This window comes from Aplysia californica, unplaced genomic scaffold, assembly GCF_000002075.1.
Source record: "Aplysia californica isolate F4 #8 unplaced genomic scaffold, AplCal3.0 scaffold00171, whole genome shotgun sequence".
Lineage (NCBI taxonomy): Eukaryota > Metazoa > Mollusca > Gastropoda > Aplysiida > Aplysiidae > Aplysia > Aplysia californica.
The window spans coordinates 1,033,167-1,042,474 of record NW_004797441.1 but is presented as its reverse complement, the minus strand read 5'-3'; the positions used below and the strand labels follow the sequence as shown (position 1 = coordinate 1,042,474).

General features: G+C 40.1%; 1 protein-coding gene across 1 annotated transcript in view; it reads right to left on the bottom strand.

Annotated features, from left to right (window-relative positions):
• Window positions 1–3,811, bottom strand: part of LOC101851865 — a 27,530-nt gene extending 23,719 nt beyond the window's left edge. Inside the window, exon 1 of the mRNA XM_005098065.3 lies at window positions 3,725–3,811. The gene's annotated coding sequence lies outside the window, so the exon portion shown is untranslated. The remainder of the gene's footprint in view (window positions 1–3,724) is intronic.
• Window positions 3,812–9,308: the final 5,497 nt, after the last annotated feature.

Sequence of the window (9,308 nt, the reverse complement as noted above, 5' to 3'; positions counted from 1 at the left end):
TCTCTCTCTCTCTCTCTCTCTCTCTCTCTCTCTCTCTCTCTCTTTCTTCATAAATATACATTCGCTTTTGAAAGCCAAGATTATATTTTTGTTTTGCGCTCGAAAGAGCAAACCGTATAAGCTACCTTCTTGAACGTAAGCAGAGAGGTTACAATTCGAATTTGAAAAGACCAAGACACTGGAAATAATAATATGCCAGTTGCATGGGAATGATTTGCAATGGGTTAAAGTTTAGTAAAGCTCTCTAACAGGTTCTGATTTTCTCCTAAATACTCCGTTTCTTTTGCTGTTCTTTGCAGAACTTTGAGAGAAAGTGCTGTCATGAAAAGTCTTGCTATGCTTACCTCTCAATAATACAACCGAAGTTATGAATACAAGTAGTTGGTGAATAAAATGTGGCATATCAGAGTAGTGTTACAATGCGTGTTTTCCTATGTAAAACAATTTTCCAAAGATACTCTTGCCCAGAGCCGTAAGTGTAGCTCTGCCAGCCTGTCAGAAGTTCTGACACGCCCAATCGTGACACGGAGTAAATTTGTAAACCCTCCTTCAACCTTCGACGTCCCCCTGAAACAAGCACCACGCGCAAGAGCGTAGAGACACGTAATCTTTACTTGAAAGAAAGCATCCAACTTCACGTAAGATAATAAGGCTCTGGTAGAGAATTTTCTAATACAATACAGACTTTCACGGCTAAGGTCGAAAGTTTTATTTGCATGCAAACTCTACGGCGGCATGCCACTCCGATCTGTGTAAGCGCAGTAATTGATTCGACCGGGAATATTGACACAATAATAAGTGCACGCGCTCCGAGGTCATGTCTTCGATTACTACCCTGTACCGACTACACGCACAGCTTGTAAACCTTTGTGAAAACAGAAGTATCCAGGATAAACGTTCCGCTATGGGAACAAGCCGAGGGCAGCCCTGGCTATGAATGAGTATCATTAAACTAAAACAACAGTGTGATGCTAAAGAAGTGGAAGCGTTTATTCAGTTAGTCCAATCTTCATGATTGGGTTAGGATGGAAGGTTGAATTGGTGAGCGTACGCTTCTCTAAACCAAACAGGAATCGCCTTGACCAAATCTCTTCCTCTACATGACATGGTCTCTGGAGCAGTTTATTTAGACTAATTATGTACCTCTGAAACGCGGCGTTGAATAAAATCTGCAAATCGAACATTTCAATCATAAAGGTTATCTAGTTTGAATTCCGTCATGTTGCAGTTACAGGAAGGGAAGAAATAATGTACTCTTCAAAATATTTGCAATCATAACAAATGTCGTATTATTACATTTATTATTACATAACCGGTACCACTAACAGCAACAGTACAGGAAACTGTGAAACTAGAATGTCTGATTAATAATTTGTACACTACTCATTCATGATATGAATTTACGCAACGCTCTATGTTTTCAGTGTGAAGGACACAACATCAGTTCGGAGCGCAGCATCAAAGATTTAGACAAAAAAGATTGCAGAGCCTCAACGCCCTAAATTGTAGCTTCATTGTGTACCAGTTCGATGGCTTCTAAAATTCATTTGATTTGAAAGAAATGTATCAAATACGAGAGAGAGAGAGAGAGAGAGAGAGAGAGACAGAGAGACAGAGACAGAGAGACAGAGAGACAGAGAGACAGAGAGAGACAGAGAGACAGAGAGAGAAAAGGAGTACGGGGGTGTTAATACACTGCACCCCGTGAACTTTGTGTATCTTTGGTTTCCTACCAATCCCTTTCCTACAGTGGCATTGTGACCTACAGTCATCGACGGGAACTGTATTTGCAATCTGTGGGCCGGTCCATCTTTCCGCTCATTAGAGCACTCATCTGTAAGTGAGACCGCAACGTACTGTAAGCGTACGTCATCTTGACGTAAGATGCCTACGCAGGAATGACCTTCTGCCCACACATCGTGTTCCAAAGTGTTTGCAAACGATCCATAAATAGAGCAGGTTTATCACTTCCTTAATTCTTCTTAGATGGAAATATATTACACCCTCCCCACCCCCACCCTTTTTTTTCTCCCCTTCCCCTTTTCTTCTATTCCTAATCGCTTTTTCGATTAAAAAAAAAATTATATGGAAAATAGACAAATTACCAGTCTGTTTTGGGGGCTGGCTGCTTTGGCCGTGCTTCCCGGTTGAAAGACCACACAGTAAGCATACTATTCACCCGATAAGACGACACGGTAAACCTACATTTACCCCAGATGGCGGGAAAATCGAATCCGCATCCTTCACTGTCTTAACCCTACGTAAAAAGAGAAACGCTTGTCAGTGTAACTTTCTGTAGATCTAGACATTGCGAATCATTCTTTTTCAGATTCGTAGTCATAATGATAATAATATTATTTCATTTCGTCCCTTACCGCGACACCAGCGCATGAAAAAACCCAAAGGTAGACAGGTACGGAGAAACAGAAGTCCCCCCTTTAATGCAAATGAGGTAGAGTTGACTTAGAAATTTACTTTTTTTTCTCATTAAAGCCTATTGCATCAGCTTTCGCAATTTTTCGAAGGAACCTCGACAAAACCCTTCGAGGTAAAAAAGAAAACAACTAATAATTTTGCATTTTGGGAATTTTGAAAGGTGATACACTCCCACTTCACTCAAGTAGGTTCTTAAGAAATTTTTTGACCCGCTGGTATCATCGGCGCTTTGGCATTGTGGTAAGCTTTTGGATTACTAACCATGTTTGCTTCTTTCACTGACAGGTTCGAATGTGTGCAGATTTTTTCCAATTATGTAATATTTTGTATGCTTTCAAATGTTAACATGTCACTGATTCACATTGCAGTTGAAGAGACAAAGGACGCCAAAAGAACACAAAATAACACTAAACCAGTTTACTTTCTTTACTTTGGGAGGACTTCCGTAACGAACGATTATAAAATCTAGGGTATTAGATCGATTTGGTTAATTTCGTGTAATTTATACAGATGGCTCTATGAAAAGAGATAGCCAGAGAAGTGGATGGGGATTTGTTGCATTCGCCAACAATAAAATCATCCACAGTGCATCCGGAGCCCGCAGCAGGGCCACATCAAATATGTGAATGGAAATTGAAGCCATCATGAAAGCACTTGAATGGATGACCCAGGATCGTCCCCACACAACCAATGCTGGTCTCATCACAGATTCCTGAGACCAGAATGGATTCAACTGATCGAAGCAACGCCAATACGATAGCTCACATGGATTTCCTGCCCTGGCCATGCAGTCGTTAAGGGAAATGAAAAGGTCGACAGACTGGCTGGTGAGGCCACTTCAGTTGACAGCACGGTTCAACCAGACAAGGTGGAGATCCTGAAATGTTTCTCTCGCCACCTGATTGAAGAGGAAGATAAGGAGGCAGAGGCCAGTACTGCTATGGAGAGGATGATCATGATGGTTTTGGGAATACAAAAAGGAAGCGGAAACTCTGGCATCCTTGCAAGAAAGAACAGAAGAACTTTCAACCAGATATGCACTGGCACAATCCGTAGAAATACCATCAGCGACATTTTAGAGAGAGCAACAGGGCAACAGAGCATCTATGGACATGCCCGGAATGCCGGGATGTTGCTTCCCGAAACAATGAACACAATGAAAGTTAATTTCCTGTCAGTGCCGGGCTTCTTTTGAATTAGATCTAACTTAATAATTTATAAGATGAATAGGATAGATGACGATTTATCTGTTCCCACTAAAAATGCAGAGAAGTGACGTCATACTTACGCTAATGCCACCACCGTGGCTGCCTTGGCCAGATGGTACAACACTTGGTAGGATTTTAAAAATGGCATTGATCGGCCTCAGACAACTTCCGCCCGTAGCTGACTTTTGTGGTTTGTATCATTGAGCGTTCAGCTGCGATGCGTACCTGTTCAAATGCGTGTGTTTTATCAATGATAGTACATAACAAGATGGGCCACTTCTCTCTTTGAGCCAATTAAAAAAGTGTCCTCAAAATTTGGTGGCGCCCTCTTCACAAAAGCGCACTCTTTGTGAACAGAGTTACCCTACTTGAGTTTTAAAAAATCAAAGTGAAACTAGCAAGTTTTGGGATAAATTTCGGAAGAACGCTTTTTAAAAATGGTTACGCTGGCAAAAAACATCTTCCGGAGGAAAGGGTGATGGTTTTCTTCGTTTAATTTGACTTTAGAATGAAAGGCGAGAGGTCATTAACATTTTTTAAACTAAAACTCCGCACTGAACGTACCCGAACTGCTGATGAACAGCAGTCGATCTGCGCACGCAAGGAGGTGCTATTCCTATTCTTCTTCTGGAAAAACGAAAGAGAGCTTCAAAACAGACTGCAGCGCCATCTGTAGCAAAGAGCATACTTCCTGCGGACACTTTTTTGGCTGAGTGGCCCATCTTGTTATTCACTATCTTTGGTTTTATCTAGATCTAGATTCTATATGCATTACAAGCAGTCAGAATTTTATAAAATAAATAGTATTATTTTATTCGCATAACTATGGAAATCTCTCTCTTCTTCCTTTACTTCAGGGTCTGCTCCCCCCCCCCCCCCCCCCCCTCAAACACACACACACACAGTTTTCTCAGCATATACTTTCAATGTATGTATCGTTTGGCTTCCTTTGTTTTGATTTAAATTGTACGTAAGATGGTTCACTACTCCTCATCATGCAGATTTAGGAAAATAACAAAGCGCAAAGGAGAGTAAAGTTGTCAACTACTAAGTTACTGAGCTTCTGATTTTAAGGAGTGGCACATCGTGTATTGAAGAGCAGATGCAAATAATAGTGTTGTTATTATTATTATTTTAAAATAACTTGTATTTGGGAAACAAAACAAAAACGTTGTTATCAATGCTGGTGGTGACGTCCATGACATTGTCCTGTGACTGTCGAGGGAGCTGTTTTAAAGGAGCACTAATTGTAGTTTACTTTACTACTTTGTTTTGAATAAAGAGGTGCACGCTCATGGACAAGATATCGATCATTTGGTGTTTGCAAAGAGCAAGACCAATCGACAAAAAATACAGAGGGTGAGTTAAGACGTAGGGATCTACCAGGGACTCAATCCAACCACTAGCTATCACTTGGTCGAAGAGGAAACATAAATGTTGAAAAGAAAGCAAATGACACAAAAAGAAGGAGAGCGAGAAAAAGATAATGAGAAAATAATATGTATCAAAAGGATGATAGAGGAATGGTTGTTTCTTTTTTATGTCATTTAGATTGAGGGGGTGAGAGAGAGAGTGTGTGTGTGTTTGTGTGTGTACGTGCTTTGTGTTTGTGTGTGTGTGTGTGTGTGTGTGTGTGTGTGTGTGTGTGTGTGTGTGTGTGTGTGTGTGTGAGGGGGGGAGAGAGAGAGAGAGAGAGAGAGAGAGAGAGAGAGAGAGAGAGAGAGGGGGGGAGAGAGAGAGAGGGGGGGGGAGAGAATGGCATGGGGGGGAAGAGAAGAGGAAAGAAAGAGAATATGAAAGGAAAAAGGAAAAGGGGCTTAGAAAAGACGGGTGTTCATTGTTGCCAAAGCACCAGAATCACTTGAATGTTTGACCCTGGAGAAGTGGCCTGCTCTCGGAGTGCTTGGAACAACACCTGAGAACAGCTCCCCTCGTCTACACAGGAAACTTAATCTGGTTTAAAGACATGCGCTGTGTACATCATACTGGCAATATAATCTTTTAACCATACTTTACCATTTTTGCCTGCATCCATATTTGCTTATGTGGTTAATTGAGTTGCTGCAAGTTTACACCAGTCGATTTGGAGTTGGATTCAGGACAGTTATAAATAATACAAATCTTTTTGTCGTCTTTGACATGTATTTCCATTGAGAAGTAATCCGTAGAATGTTTTCACTGAGCAGATACAATTTATTATAGAATAGCACAAACGAACAGAGAATAATCATTTACCATATAAAAACTCCGAAAGGGTGTCAGATGCCACCAAGTCGTTTCTATTTTTAAATTAATAAGATTAATATTTGGAATAATTTTCTTTAGTCAGAACACAGCGTTTTATGTTACTGTTGTACGTTGTACTGTATTGTAAAGCGCTCAGACCCTGTGTACTTTAGCGGGTTTGAGCACAATATAAATATCATTTATTATTATTATTATTATTATTATTATTATTATTATTATCATCTTACTTTGTAAAATTTTCAGCCTACTAACACAAATAGATTGTCTTTTTTCATAATTTTACAAGATTCATGCTACAATTTCTCAAGCATCTAAGCTTGTCGCATGAGCATTCCCCCCAAAAAGCACATTTACATAAATAGTCGCAAAAGAAGCCCAAGGCGCCATGTGAAATGGACATGAAATATATTTATAACGGAAGGGTTAACACAGGCATAGATCATAACGTTGTTATACTGGTACGTGGATTATCATTGACTGTTTGTGTGATCCCTTTCTACTGAAAGTCTAAAGTTACTGCGTGTCGTTTAACAATCACGTAATCTTAGCCGACGGTGTTCACGGCTTAATAAACCCTTTGCTTGCTCAAGTGATCCCAGAGGTGGCGGGAGACGGCCAGTAAGAAATACTTCCTTTTCCCTTGACAGACTAGGTAATCCTGTTCTGAATAAGCTGTAATCCTTTTCTGGCGCAATGTCAGCAAATTCTTTTCTCTCTTTGGAGTTCGCAAAGGGCAGAGTTTGTTGTCGGATAATCCAAACGATGATTGAAGTGCATGGAGGCTTCATTATTTCTTTGAGTTGCTGCAAGTTTACACCAGTCGATTTGGAGTTGGATTCAGGACGGTTATAAATAATACAAATCTTTTTGTCGTCTTTGACACGTATTTCCATTGAGAAGTGCTCCGTAGATTGTTTTCCCTGAGCAGATTCAATTCATTCTGGAATAGCACAAACGAACAGAAAATAATCATTAACAATATAAAAACTACGAAAGGGTGTCAGATGCCACCAAGTCTAGAATTTTACAGTAGGAGGGATTATTCGGAATAAGACAATAGATAATAAGACTATGATATGTTTGTTGGGAGGTGTGTTGGTGCAAAACAGTGATAAGACATTCAAAGCATGTGTGTGTGTGTGTGTGTGTGTGTGTGTGTGTGTGTGTGTGTGTGTGTGTGTGTGTGTGTGTGTGTGTGTGTGTGTGTGTGTTCGTGTGCAGGCGTGCGTTTGTCTGTGTGCGTTTGTACGTGTGTGTCTGTGTGTATGCCTTTGCGTGTTTATACGTGTTTGTGTGTGTCTGCATGGGTTTGTATACGCGCGTGTGATGCTGTGCATATGGGTGTGTGGGTGTGTGTGTGGGGGGGGGGGGGTAAAGAAAGGATAACTTTTTAGCGTTCGTTAAACATTACATTTCAAGGGTCACACAAACCAGGATTATGCGGGGCATTTCAAAAAGTAAAAAAATTTTTAAAGAAAAAAACAGCAAGGCATGCAATGGCGGACCATAAACCAAATCGTTGGGCAACTCTTAAGATGTCCACCCAGCTGGTTAAGTAGCTGAAAGTAGCTGCCACTTTTATTAATCCCTACTTAAAGCTTGCACACACCAAAAAATAATTTTCCCTGCCTTCATTTTGACTGCTTTGAGCAAACAGGTACTTTGGTATTTGATTATAACGTTAACACCGTAACTCAAAGAATGTTTCCCTGTCCTTATTTTCGTTTTTGGTACCCTATTGAAAATGCATTTATTGTATGAGCCTGAGTATAATTTTAGCTCCTTATCATTTTGGATATGAAAATATTTATCCAAGGAAAAGTATGAATATCCAGGATATCTTTGTAAACTACTATTCGTCCTTGAATTTTTTCACTCATTTTACTCCTCCTCCATTCGCCCTCTCTCTCTCTCTCTCTCTCTCTCTCTCTCTCTCTCTCTCTCTCTCTCTCCCTTCCGCCCTTCCTCTCCTCCATCGCTCGCTCTCTCTGCTTTCTTATTTATTTTTCTGTCTGACTTTCTAGCCTTCCATCTCGATATTTTGCATTTGTAAACAAGGATTATGTCCCTCTATATATACAGAAAGACACATTTGTCTGTCTGTTTGTCTGTCCGTGTGTCTGTCTGTCTGTCTGTCAGACTGACCGCCTGTCTATCTGCCTGTCTGCGTGTCTGTCTGCCTGCCTGTCTGTCTGTCTGTTTTTATTGCCACTAGAGTACATTAACTAAGAAGGAAAATTTAAATTAAATTACTCCAATTCACCCTTATAAAAATCAATAACAGCTCTTGAGAAAGAGCCCTGGCACAATTCTGAATAAACAAATTTAAGCCTTCCTTTCCTCACGTTTCTGTTCTGCAATAACAATGCTTTCCACTAGAGTAAGATCTTAAGATCTATAACTTTTGCAGTCTTGTAAGTGGGAACTGGCATCATAAATCAATCTTGCAAAAAACATGTATCTGCTTTATGTAGGTTTCAGCATAGGAATTTCACCTTTATCGTATTGGAAGACACGCTGTTCTTGACTTCAAAGACCGAGAATTACAGCTATCCCACAGAACACCGAGCAAATAATCACAACTACTTGTGCCGCTGTTCAAGGGCTTAGCTTGGCCAGGCCGAGAGATTTATAGAAGGGGTGAAGCCATTTCGTTCTCGCTATCAGTGGAATAACTTTCACAAGCACGAAAATTGCCTAAATGGCGGGCCCTTAGAGTCTAAAGATAGAAGAGTCATTCATTGTAATAGGGTGACATCTTAAGGTTTGTGCCCCGGTGATCAATTAATTGTTTGTACGCCTTTTCATGGGGCAGGAAATTCAGAACCAACGTTGATAATAATATGTAAATTAACAGGAGTTGAACTTTGAGGCGAAACAATAATTGTTTCGAGAGATTTGTTCCGTTGGGTTCAAAGCGCCAAATGGCTCATCTACGTCTGTTTTCTAGCACATTCGTAAGATAAGCCAACTGTATTTATGTATAATGGCCTTTCGCGTGGAACTTCGCAAAATTTCTTATTCTGGTATCTGAAAACAGAAAATAAAACGATGCCTTTGTATTTTGATCTAAAAAATTGTTCAACATTGTTGGAGAACCAGCTTGCTGTCACTCCAACTATCAAACATCAAACTTCTACACAACACAGTGGTAACTTTTTCTATGACTATGGAAAAGCTCTTACTCTGATGTACATTCCAAACGTAAAACTGCGCCAGGTACATTGAAACTCGTAAGTAAAACTAGATTGGACAAGATATAAACAAAGAACGAATGAAAGGGTTGATTAATTAAAAAGAATTAAATAAATTAGTAAATGTAAGAGAGTTTAAGACTTTTTGATGAGTCCAGCGTTCTACTAGACATAAAATTGGTCATGATTCTGTAGGTGTGCCAAACACCGTTGGATTTGGAGG